The sequence below is a fragment of the Sorex fumeus genome, unplaced genomic scaffold (assembly GCF_029834395.1).
Source record: "Sorex fumeus unplaced genomic scaffold, SorFum_2.1 ptg000240l, whole genome shotgun sequence".
NCBI classification, from domain to species: domain Eukaryota; kingdom Metazoa; phylum Chordata; class Mammalia; order Eulipotyphla; family Soricidae; genus Sorex; species Sorex fumeus.
Window position 1 is genome coordinate 4,752,756 of NW_026606297.1, and position 13,763 is coordinate 4,766,518.

At 37.9% G+C, this 13,763-nt stretch overlaps 1 protein-coding gene and 1 pseudogene across 2 annotated transcripts in view; both read right to left on the bottom strand.

The window, feature by feature from the left end:
- CDH18 (cadherin 18) overlaps positions 1-13,763 on the bottom strand; it is a 784,408-nt gene that overhangs the window by 672,217 nt on the left and 98,428 nt on the right. The window lies entirely within an intron of this gene.
- LOC130018185 (uncharacterized) lies at positions 5,798-5,930 on the bottom strand (annotated as a pseudogene).

The window sequence follows — 13,763 nt, forward strand, 5'->3', positions numbered from 1 at the left end:
TATGTTAGTCAGAATTATTCTTTTCACTGTGCCACCTTTAGCTAGCTACATACAGTCATTCACCAGAGTATTATTAGTGTAGTAATAATAAGTTATCCTTTCACATACTATCGTATCACTTAGATTTACTGAAAGAACAAATCAATAAAAGACCTGTAGAGGATTTTTAATTATTCCATAAAAGTATAGATCCTAGTGATCTTGGAACAGTGCCACAGGTTGTTTGTCCGTCCTTTTGCAGTTTCCAAAAAATTGCTTTTATGATATCTTCCACTCTGAGCCTATAAAGTATCAAGCAGCAGCTATGAAAACCTAAAGAAATGTCTCGTATTGTTGATATATCTAATGATTAAAAATAAAATTGTTTTGCATTGCTTCTGCTTCCATCCTGAAAACAGAATTTAAGTCACATTTACCTCTGGTCTTTACTTACTCTGATACCCTAATATGAATCTTTTTTTTAAATATAAGACATTCTTAAATAATATCTATGATGGGTTTTTGATACATTGTCCTGATATTTTAAGTTCATTCAAAATATTAACACTAGAAATGCATTTATTTTTGTGTCTTCTCTTACATGAAGTTGGACTCTGAAAACTCGAGAAAGATACCCTATAAATACCTTTCACTCTCCTTTCTTTCTCTGTCTAAACTCTCTCTCTCTCCCCCACTCTCTCTCACATACAAACACATACGTACACACACACACACACACACACACACACACACACACACACACACCTGTCTTTATTTAGAAAGCAATAAGTGAGAATTGAATGAATGAGTGAATGCATAAAAAGGTAAAATACAGAGATTTACAGCTACCATATGGAGCAGTAGAACACAATGTCCCCCATAAGGAAAAATATGGCAATTGATAGTATCTATAATCACTTTCACTGTCACTGTCTTCCCGTTGTTCATCAATTTGCTTGAGCCGGACCAGTAATGTCTCCATTTTGAGACTTGTTGTTAATGTGTTTGGCATATTGAATATGTGACTCAGGCTTTGCCGCTTGGGGGAGATACTCTCAGTAGCTTGCCGGGCTCTCCTAACTATCTATAAACTTACCTTAATTTACAGCAAACAAAAACATGCTTGCTAGTGTATATTTATTCATTTGCTTAACCACTACTCTGCCAGATACTGGCGAGGTGTGGAGATAAAAGGCAAGATTTTCATGAACTATGAGAAAATATAGTCATTAAGGAATTACACATGTGTAAGAAGTTCATGAAGTTATCACTTAATTTCACTGTAGTAGCAGATTAGAGTCTAACTGTAGTATAACCACTTGAAAAGAACGATATCTTCTGAAATCACTCTATTTTTTTCCGATATGTTCACATAAGAAAGAATAGTCTGAATGATATTAATGAGTTCTAACTAGAGTTTGTGAAAGGATGAGATCCAGTCTAGATTTTTAAGAAAACAGGCTTTTCAGTCAAAGAGAATCTATTCTATTCAACGTGTTCATGACATTGGTTTTCCTTGGGTTTCACCATTAACTGATCGTCATTTACCTACTTTACTGGTATTCCTCCAAATTGTCTCTCACATAGCAATTTTGGATTGTTGCATACAACGTGACAGATATTTTTAATTACTACTGTGTGCTCCTGCATATCAAACATTTAGGTGTCGATATATTCTCACAAGATTCATATGAAAAGCAACATTTGTGCTTTCATGAATAGAAGCCTAGATATAGTCTTTCACCATGTACACTATATAATTCCACCGAAAATTGAAGGGCAATTGGACATTTTTTAATGTTTTATCTGGGCAAAGCACACTGTGGACACAAGCAAAGAACATCAGTCAATTGCAAAATTGCACATTTCCCCCCGAGGTGTTTTTTTTTTTTATCATACTTCAAAAAGTATTTATTACCAAGGATATAAACTGCAACTTGGTTGAATTTGTAAAATATTTTGAAACCCTTCTCAAGAATCATTGATGCTGAAGGGAAGATTAAATGAAATTAAATTAACTCAGAAGGGTTTTTTTAAATATATTTGTTTTCTAGTTTAAAAAGTAGCGATCTTAATGTCAACAGCTTCTTAATTAAACCATATTTCTTATTGAAAACTTTGTGAGCCTACAATGTTTTTTTTCTATCTGTATGGTGGTATTAAGAAGTCTTTTAAGAAATAGAAAAAAAAACCAAGCAAACCACAACAACAACAAAACAACTTTTTTCCTCAAAGAAAAAGGATGAGAAAAGGGGGAGAGAAACCAGGTGCAAGACACAACCAGATGAAAATTATTACCCGTTAGCTTGCAATCAGCATCTTAGAAGAAAAGACTTTAAATTCATAAAAAGCTACAGTTTTTTTCTTCCTGCTACTTGAAGCTAATATTGCATTCCTGCACTTAAAACCCATCTCAGCAGGTCTCCAGTTATGGGGAGAAAACTCTGATGATCAGACAAAAAACAGAATGATTGAAAACTAGATGCTGAATAGCAAGGCAGAATTTCTTTTTCCTCCTATTAGTAAACTGCTACATAATATTCAGGATGATGAAATGAACTGAAAAATTTTAAACAAAGCAGCGAGAATGATAGGTTCAAAAATATGTTTTCAAAGGTCAATACTATCATTGTTTATGCCTGACTTTTTACAAACCCTAAACTCCATCTGAAAAGAGTGTCCATGGTCATTATTGTAACTTTGCTGTCAGCAGAAATCTGTGAAACAGCATGACTTATCATTCCTCAATCCACCCACAATGAAACATCTAAAAATTGGAATTTCTTTGGATAAAAAAAAAAGTGGGAGTGTAAAGGGTAAAATATTTCCTTGTATTTCCCACATTGTATAAAAATCTCAAACAAATCTGCTCCACATGTTCCTGGCTTTATAACTTCAGGGAACACTCCATAAATATGCAGCTTTGTCACCAGCAAAGCGAACACCTACACGCTTCTGGTTTAAACTGAGTCATTAGATCTATGCCTTTGAAAGTTGAAGAAATCGCTTTTCTTTAACTTGCCGTGCTGTTTTTCTGCATGTCTTTCTAAAGACTTGGGAGAATAATATGTGAGTGCTGTTAATGGAATAATAGAGACTGTCTAGGAATGGCATGTAAGACATTGCCTTTTATTGAATAACATAAGGTAATGAATAGAAAATAAAATAGATACTGCTGTCGGAGTCCGGTTCAGTTTCCCAAATGACATTGATAGGAAAAATGGAGAGCAAGGAAAGGAATAGCTTATCCACAGAAAAAAATGTTGTGTGCCTCCCACTCTACCCATTTTGGGTTCTCATGGATGTGCCGAGGTGTTAGGACTGTGGATGTTTGAGACGAGCCACTGTGTATGTGGATTGAAGCACACCACCAAACAAACAAGGCATCCATTAATCTGCATCTGACTTTGATTTTCATTGCAGTGGATGTGGTCCTCATCAGACAAGTTCTGGGGGGAACCCTGAACTCACATTGGAGCAAGAGATTTCTATTTGCAAGGAACTCAGTCCTGAGAGCTGCCTCGGTTCCCAGGTTTGTCATTTAAAATCATATAACTTTATTTCAGAAGGAGATGAATAGTGAGGTCGAATATGATTATATAGACAATATGGAGAGAGAGAGAGAGGGAGGGAAAGTGGGAAGGAGGGAGAGAGAGACACAGAACGAGATATGTATAGAGACAGAGAGACAGAACAAGGCAGAGAGATTGTAGTGAATATATGGTATGGAAACAGTCCTAAATGCTTCCAGGGAATGGATTACATATGGATAGTTTCCAAATATCCTTGTCTGACGACATCATCATGAGTAATATTTAATCAGAGACCTGTCAAGGGAGATGAGTCTTGCAAGTTTTTTGGCCTTTCATAGTCTCACAAAAACTTCTCCTGAGTCTTGGAAATCCCATGGCTGAGTGGGGTTTGATCTTCTCTGAGAAGTGCTGACCCCCATTAGAATCTTATTATCAGGCCTATTTTCTGCATATCAAAAGGACCTAGTTTTTATGCTTTAGGGATGGGGAGAATAATTTCTATAATCTACATCTCCATTTCAGAATTTTGGGAATCCCCGTGTAAGTATTTCCCTGTCTATGTAGCTATGTCAGTATTTCACCTAAACATGAAGAAACTCTTAATTCAGAAAACAAAGAGGATTTTTGAATTGCAGAAAAGTGTGTGAGAGAAATCTAGTTTTTCTATGTGATTATTAATATTGAATTGTATTGTGCTTAATAATAATCTTTTTATGACTTAATTTATAGTGAGTCTCACTGAATTGATTCCTCTGAAGCATTTATTTTTACTGTTTTGGGCTGGAGCGCTAGCAAAGCGGTAGGGTGTTTGCCTTGGGCTCGGCCCAGCTGGGTTCAATCCCTCTGTCCCTCTCAGAGAGCCCGGCAAGCTACTGAGAATATCTCGCCACATGCCAAAGCCTGGCAAGCTACCCATGACATATTTGTATGTCAAACACAGTAACAAGAAGTCTCACAATGGAGACGTTACTGGGCCCGCTCGAGCAAATTGATGAACAATGGGAGGACAGTGACAGTGACCAAAATTTTAGATGATTCTACAGATTTCAAATGACATCATATAGACATACGTAATATCATATATGGTGTTATATATATTTCGCAGATATACCATTATGATGTTACATACATGCAAAACACATGTTTGCATTTATTACATGCAGACATTATGCTATTTTAGAAACACTTCATACCTTATAAAATATGAAGACATTTCTCTATTTCTACATGAATAGAAGGTAATTTTTTCTTCTAATATATTTAACTTTAGAAAGTGTCATTATTGGGTATTTTATATTCTTCAAATTCTAATGTTACTAAGTGCTAAAATTTAGTAGCATCTATCCAAAAACATGAATTATATTTTTCATTGAATGAAAATAAAGTTCTACATATTTTGAAATATTATATATTACAAAAACATTAAAACAGTCTTTTACACAGTGAGAAAATAAGTCATTATGAAGGAATTCACATGTATAAGGAAGGGATGAGGTTTACTCAAGAGTGGAAGATAAGGGACAATTGTTAGGGCACTAGCCTTGCACACCACTCATTAGGGTTCAGTCCACAGTACTGCTATGGCCCTCCCTTTCCTCTCAGCTGTGATCCCTAAATACAGAGACAGGAGTAAACCTTGAGCATGGTTTAACGTGACCCCTCCCCGCTCCATAAACAAACAAACAAAAAGAATGGATGTTGGTCAGAGAGAGAGCACAGTTGGGAAGCATCTGGTCTTGCATGTAGCAGCTGGGGTTCGATTCCAAGCATCATATACGGCCCATCACCTACAGATGTGATCCGTGAGCACAGAACCAGGATTAAATTCTGAACATTGCTGGGCGTCCATTCTTCACTCAAACACAAAACAACGAACCCAAAATTACAGTGGACCATGATGAGTTTAGAATCTTGAATCATGGTCAAAAAGAGCTCTCACAAGTCCTATTTCAAAGCATTAAACTGATCAATAGTGCCAGTGGCTGTGCTGTAACATCCATGTCGTGTTCTTGCTGGAGAAATTCTTTTCTGTGGTAGCTTCCGGGCAGTGCTTGAGAGGACGTAGTATTTAAACCAGTTAGTCCTGAGGGAAACTTCGAATCCTAACTACCTTGCAGAAAATTACCTATTAACACCCTCTTTACTTCTCTTCTGCACAGGGATCCAATCCTTGTCCCAGACTGAGAGTTCTCCTAAAGTATTCCTTTCTTCTTGCTTACAGGCATTTTACCCCCCAAATATCTAGGACATAGAATACTATTTTGCTTCTTATGAATAAAGGCTGAAAAGAGAGGTGTGCTTTATGAATCTGCCATGCATTTATGTTCCATTGCATGCAAGTTGGGAAAAGTTTTCAATTAGCAATAATCGCGCCTCGGATAAACCTCATTGGCTACGATACTGCCACTGCGCAAAGCAGTGTTTTATGAAATGTGTATTTCTTCCACAGTAAAATCTAAGAAAAAAGCAAGATCGTTATAAAAAATTAATTGATTTATTTTGGTTTGGAGGTGACATAGTGCTCAGGTCTTACTCCAGGTACTCTGCTCAGGTTCTCAGGGAATCAGATTCAGCTCAAGGAATAAAATCTGGGTCGGCTGCATATACAGACAGCAAACATCTCAGCTACTGTGCTGTTCCTTGACCAATCAGTCCCATGTTTTAACTTACCTTCGTGATATCAAGAGGAGAAAACTTCAATTTTATTTTATTAACAACATCCAGAAAAATACAAGCATGTCGCTCTGTAGGATTGTATGTAGAAATAGAAATCAAATAATGCACCCTTCCTTTCTGAATAGATAATCCACCGTGTTAGGACAATGCATCCAGAAAACCTTTAGTTCTAAGGAAGTGGCGGAAGATACTGAATAAAGAGAAATACAAGAAGAATAATTCAGTCTCGATAAAGAAGAAAGAAATTTATTCTTGGACATGGCCCATTTGTTTTATGTTTTACTTGTCCCATGGGAAATATGTAAGAAAGAGTACTGTAAATTGATATAGAAAAGTAGATCAATAACTTTCAGAAACTCTCTCGTGATCCAACGGAAGAATTGTGCTAAAAACAGCCATCAGTGTGCCCTTCCATCTGAGGAAACTGAATTTGAAACAAGGAAACAAGGACTCTAATTCAGTTACATCTGGTATAAGCTGTGAAGAATCACCTTGAACACCAGTCTCAGAGAAAAAACACAATTGCTGTGAAGATGAAAAGAGATCATATTTAGAAAGCTTGCTAGATCCTTCGCCTCTCTTATCTATAGGATGCGATGATGCATTTTACTTTTTCCTAAATTATGTTTCATAAATAACCCAAATCTGTAAAGCAACTTTTTGAGGAGCTAGAAAGAAAGTAGAAGGGTAAAGGCACATTCCTGGCATTAGACTAAAACAAGTTAGTTTTTATTTTTTTGTTTTAGATTTTTGACTCCTGGCAGTACTCATGTGCAAAATCTGGCTCTGTTCTTAAGAATTACTCCTGGAGAACTCAGGGCATCGTGAAGTTTGCCGGCGTCGAACCCAGGTTAGCTGTGTGCAAGGCAAGTGCCCTACCCACTGTACTGTACTTTCCCTGCGTCCCCCAAACTCCCTTCTGGTTCCCTGAATATCCCCAGCTACAGCATTGGTGGCCCTGCTGTATCACCACCCTCAGGATTGTAGGGCCTGAGCAACTGGATCCTAAGATCTTTCTATTAAACTACGATAGCACAGCGGTAGGGCGTTCGCCTTACAAGTGGCCAACATGGCCGACCCGAGTTCGATTCCTCTGCCCCTCTCGGAGAGCCCAGCAAGCTACCGAGAGTATCTTGCCCGCACGGCAGAGCCTGGCAAGCTCCCCGTGATGTATTCGATATGCCAAACACAGTAACAACAAGTCTCATGATGGAGACGTTACTGGGCCCGCTCGAGCAAATTGATGAACAACGGGAGGACCGTGACTGTGACTAGTTGACTAAGAAATGTATGTGACACAAAAAGGGAAAAAAATCCAAAAGCCCACTGGGATGGATCTTAGCATGACTAGGCCCTGCTAGGTGATAAAATCCAGACACGTGGTTTATATAGGCTACCTTAAAGACATGAGATTAACATTTGACTCAGTGCCCAATCTCTGATCTTGGAAGTTAAGCAGGGTCAGGCATGCTTAGTACCTGGATAGGAGATACTTGACTCAGTAAAATCTGATTAAAGCAGAATTAACTGCCATAAAATTGTTGAAACTATTCTCGTCAGTTGGAAATATGAGGAGAAAAAAAGAAAATTACAAGCTATTTCACTCCGGGGAACAATAATGTACCCTGAGTGGTCTTAGAAATACAAATCAAGTATTACCTTATCTCTGGACATGCATCTCCCCAACCTGCTATTCAGATTTCAAAACTGTCACTTCCTTTGATATCATGAGTCTAATCTTAAAAAGAAATATTTTCTAGTTTATTGATGAGCTTGTGTCTGTGTAATCCAGGCTCTGGATTCTTTCCTAGCTCTTGGCACCTAAATAAGTGTGTAATTCTCTCTCTTTCTCTCTCTCACTCACTCTATCTCTTTCTCTCTTTCTCTCTCTCTGTGCTTGTGTGTATGTTTGTCTCACTCTAGCTCTTGTTATCTTGCTCTCAATCTTTCTCTTGATTTACTTTCTCTCTTTTACTGACTTTCCTTAATAATATCTAAATACTTTTTATGCACACATGTCTGATTTTCTAAAATGCATTGAAGTTTGGTTTGTATTTTCTTAACACACCCCAATAACCAGAATGTTATCTCCACTAAATACAGTTCTTGACACTGTCAACCAAGAATACTTTTCTTGTGCCATAGCATATTTTTGTCCTCTTTCAGGGTCCAACTGAAATATTTTATCCTTGAGCCATAAGTGATTCATTCTAAAATTTGCACTTTTATCTAATATAGAATCTTAGAAACTTTTTAAATATTTAAAGTATTTATCATTCTGTAATGTGTTTGAAATAATTTTATTTCCTTCATACTAACTTCAGTGGGTGTAGGATTTTCAATATTTTTCTATGTAATGAAGAACTCCATTGCCTATTTTCTGTCTGTCAGTCTATTGTTTCTTTACCTTTAGGAAGGTCTGAGAATTCTTATACTTGAAAGGCTAGATTTCTGCTAAAATAGTTGATCCTAAATAGTGAGTCTTTATCATGAGAGATACATAATAATTATTATTATTCCTCTATCATATGTAACTCAAGTTTTTTCTCTTATCCTTATCATGTAAACTATTAAAGTTCCCTGGGACAATTGTCACATAAGTGTGTTTTTTTTTCTCTATCTGTGCCCCTAAGGTTTTCCATACTTTCATGCTTGTCCAATTTCAGCCTTCAGCAAGTCTGCCTTATCACCACTTAAGCATATCAACCACTTTTAGGCTCTAGCAGTTTCTACTCAAATGAACACATCTCAAGTGTGTCTCTTGGATTTGCTCAACTCTCAGATATTGCGGTTACAGGTGCTCTATGACCTCAAATCTGTGATGAACCTAATAAATCCAGCTAGCTTTAGCTTATTTAGTTTTGTTGTTGTTTTTGTTGTTGCTTTTGTTTCGGTTTCCTTTTATTTCATCTTGGACCCACACACAAGGGTGCTCAGGCTTCCTCCTGGATCTGCATTCAGTACCATGTGGGATGCAGGGATCAAACTGAGAGGCTGTGTACAAAGCTGTGCAGAGCTATACCCAGCTATACTAGCTCTCCAGCCCTCAGAGGTTTACTCTGAAAGATATAAGTGACGAATGTCAACTCCTTCAGGCCACTACTGAAAGAATACCTCTTCCTTGGGTTACAGTGGGTTAATTATGTTTCATTCCTTTATCCCTCACTGGGCTCATCTCTTAGTTTTAGATATTTTTTACCAAACTTTCAGAAAACTTGGCTTGTTTTCCAATTTAGACTCTGGTTCTTTCTCTCAGTAACAACCTTTTGCCACTCATTAAATTTCCACATTTTCAATGCTGAGATTATTTGCAATCACTTTTTCTTATGTCTGGTATGTGCTTATCTACAACCTATTTACCACTTACTCTCTATTTACATTTCTACAGTGTAATTAATTCTGAATTATCAAGAAGAAATCTGATCTGCCTGGAATTGTAATATAAGTAGGCATGTTTTTAGTCGTTATCACTTAATCACTTAACTTCCCGTTAGTCGTCGATTTGCTTGAGCGGGCGCCAGTAACGTCTCCATTTGTCCCTGTCTCGTGCTAGTGTAGCCCAATGGCATCTGTTCGCTCCGGGAACATGAAGGGCCTCAAACCGATCCTTCATGATCTTGACAAAGAAGTCTGACCATCTGGTAGGTGGGCGGCCACGCGGTCTTTTGACATCCCGTGGAATCCAGTCCGTAACAGCTCTAGTCCAGCGGTCGTATTTAAATCTCATTAAATGACCAGCCCATCTGATTTTCGACACCTTGGCAAATGAGACAGCGTCCCTGATTCTTGATCTTCGAAGGATGTCAGAACTCCGGATTCTCTCTCTCATTTGAGTGAAACATGATATTGCAAGCATAGCTCTTTCTATTCTTCTTTGGGAGACCTGAATAGCGTTCTCATCCTGTTTGCGTAGGGCCCACGTCTCTGAGGCATATGTTAATGCAGGAAGAACAGTGGAATCGAAGAGATGTGCCGGAGCCGGAGGTTCTTCGTCCTCTTAGCTATTGCTTCAATGTTCTTGAAGGCCTTCCAAGCCGCTCTCTTCCTCCTGCGCAGCTCGGGTGCCAGGTCATTTGTCATGTTGACCTCTCGACCTAAGTACACATAGCTGTTGCATTCGGAGATGGTCGTTCCATTGAGAGCGAATGGGGCGTCAGGAACAAGGCTGTTTCTCAAAAACATTGTCTTCATAAGATTCAGCTCTAGTCTTACCTTTCCACGGTCAAAGTCGGCCAGCATTTGTGCCGCTTGGCTGATGTTTGGTGTTATTAAAACAATGTCATCAGCGAAGCGGAGGTGGTGTAGTTGCTGACCATCTATCTTCATTCCCATTCCTTCCCATTCTAGCTGTCGCATGATGTTCTTGGGGGTGGCACTGAAGAGTTTCGGTGAAAAGGTATCATCCTGCCGAACCCCTCTCTTGACATCAATGATTACTTCTTTGTAGAATGGTGAGATCCTGGTAGTGAATCCGCAATACAGCTCACGGAGGATCCTGATGTATTGGGCTTGAATGCCCTGATTGGCTAGGGCTTCCATGACCGCTTCCATCTCAACAGAATCAAAGGCCTTCTTTAAATCAATGAACGTTAAGCAGAGCGGCATCTTGAACTCCGGAGAAACCTCAATGAGCTTGGTTATCGTGTGGATATGGTCATTGGTGCTGAATCCTTTGCGGAACCCGGCTTGCTCGCATGGTTGTCCTTCATCTAGTGTTCTGCCAATCTTGTTCAGGATGACTCGAGTGAACAACTTGTAGATGACAGACAATAGGCAGATCGGGCGATAGTTGCCAATGTCATGGATGTCTCCCTTCTTGAACAGTAGTACGGTCCTGCTGGTTTTCCACTGGGACGGAACCTTGCATTCAGACATGTAGCGAGTGAAGAGCCGAACCAGTGTATTGATGAGTACTGACGGCAGGTTCTTCAGGTGTTCAGGTCTGACCTTGTCTGGGCCGGGTGCTGTTTGTTTCTTTACCGACGAAATGGTGTGTCGGATTTCGGAAATCCGACACGCCATTTAGTCATTATAAAAATTAAAATTTAGTAGTTACAAATAATAATACATGAACTTTTAAGCAAATATCACTCACTAAATTTGTCTCTTAAAAATTGGAAATTAAAAATTAAAAATTGGGAAATTGGACCTCATCAACTAACTGGCACCTTGTTCTTTCAGGCCATAAAGTTTTATTAAAATGACCTGATGGTGGTGATAAGGAGGGGTGAGGAGTAACAGATTAGGAGCTAAATAGATACAATATTAAAATACTCAAAGTAATATACCATAGCATATGAATAAAATTACGAAACTAGTATTTTATTAATGCATTAAGGAGTGAAGTTGAAATTGTGATTTTTTTAAATAGAGAATAAGTTAATGTGTTGATGAAATATTTTATAGAAAAATAGAGATGGAAGAATGTAAGTGCTTTGAGAATAAAATTAGTTGACCCACATTGTAAAAGGGAGAAATAATTGATATGTGGAAGTTTTGTAAGAAATGCCAGATTAGGAACCACTTTGTGATAAAATCTTTACCAGTCTTTTGAACTACAAGAATCTGAAGATCCGGATATGAGTTGAATTTTTAAAAGACGTTGCAGCAGATGGCTTTTGGGAACAAGTTAAATGGGATATAACAAGGTAGAGAAGGAAATAGCAAAGTTTCTAATGACGAAAATTGACACATAGAGTTTTGTAAAAAAGGGAGGTTTTAGATAAAAATCTACGATCATTTGATGCCACTAAAGTTATTAGTAGCACTGTAGCACTTGTCATCCCATTGTTCATTGATTTGTTCGAGCGGGCCCAGTAACATCTCCATTGTGAGACTTGTTGTTACTGTGTTTGGCATATTGAATACATCACGGGTAGCTTGCCAGGCTCTGCCGTGCAGGCGAGATACTCTCGGTAGCTTTCTGGGCTCTCCGAGAGGGGCAGAGGAATCGAACCCGGCTCGGCCAGGTCGGCTGCTCACAAGGCAAATGCCCTGATGCTGTGTTATTGCTCCAAAGTTATTAGTAAAGGCAATTATTACATAAAAGGACAATGTAAGTAAGCATATTAAGCCTAGCAAAATTCAAAAGTAATTTCAATTATTGTAATTTTTTTATTGATCCACATCATCTGTGTTCAGAACATACTACAGGTATGTGTTTAGGGTTCACTTCTGGTGGTACACCGGTTGTAGATGGTGCGGCACTGGTAATTAAACCCGGGTCAGCCACTTGCAACACAGGTGTCTATCCATGTACTATCTCTCTTACCTACTGAAAGGTAATTTTTAAAATATCATGCAGGAAATAGTAACATTTTCATGAAAGAATCATTGTGGCGGACAGTAAGAAACCTATAGAATAGATACATATACAGCATCATTGGAAATTTTTCTTTTAAATTTTCTGATTCCATAGTGCAAGAGGAAGCAAGTAATTTGGAATTTTAACAAAATCAAGGACAATCTGATCTGTTACAGTGGAATGGACTATGCCAAAGGTAATGAGAGCATGAATGCAGAGAATTTTCTTCATAATATTGTTACCTGCTGTGAACTTACGGATGTGACATAATGGTAATCCACTTACAAGATAAACATAAAGTCATCGTTTGGGGCTCGAGTAGGATATAACATACAAAGAAGATGTTCAGACAAAGACGTGCAGAGAGAAAAGCCACGTGTCTGTGAAGGCTGAGATCTGGGTCATATCTTATATGCCCGCAGGATGCTAGAGATATCATAAAGCCAGAAGCTAAGTGAGAGCAAAAGTCTAGAGCTCCTCACATTTCCCAGAAGGAACACATGCTGAGGCCACATTTTTGTTGATCTTCTAGCCTGTAGAATTGTGATAATGTATTCATGTTGGCGATGCTGTTAAATTTGCAGTTCATTGCTAAGATAACTTTAGCAAGCTCTATATAGTTTGGTGCCAAACATGGTGTGTTGCTGTAACAAATGCCTAAAAATGTTTTTTTTTGGTTTCAGAATAGGATTGGAAAATGTTTAAGGATATTCTCTGAAAATGTCTAGATTGACTTGAAAAGTATGCTTGTAAGCATGTGAATATTAAAGGTGATTCTGGGGAAAGCACACACACAAAAAGAATAAAATGGCTATAGAACCCTCCTATTGCCTTAGAACTTAAATTATCATAAACAAAGTACCAGTAGAAATATAAGTATAAATTTTTTGATATTTCAGATGGAAGCAAAGAAAATGGTACTGAAAAGTTTTGGAAAGATGAACCTTAAAATACAACAATACAATGTCACATTAAATGTTTGATGTTTGCTGGATGTTGCTGAGACCTAAAAAGTGACTGACTGGAATACATAACAGAAAATTTCTATGCAGTGTGTATAAACACTGCTTGGGTGTTCTTGTTACTAGTAATAAAATAATTGAAGGTATACATTTACTAAGAAGACTGAGTTAAAAGAAAGACACTGAATAATCTGAAAGACTTCAAACTATTCACACAGTATGTTCTTGAATCGTTACTATGAAGTACACAAGTATTTGCTCAAAAGATACTATATGTGACGCATGATCCAATTATCCATATTCATAGAA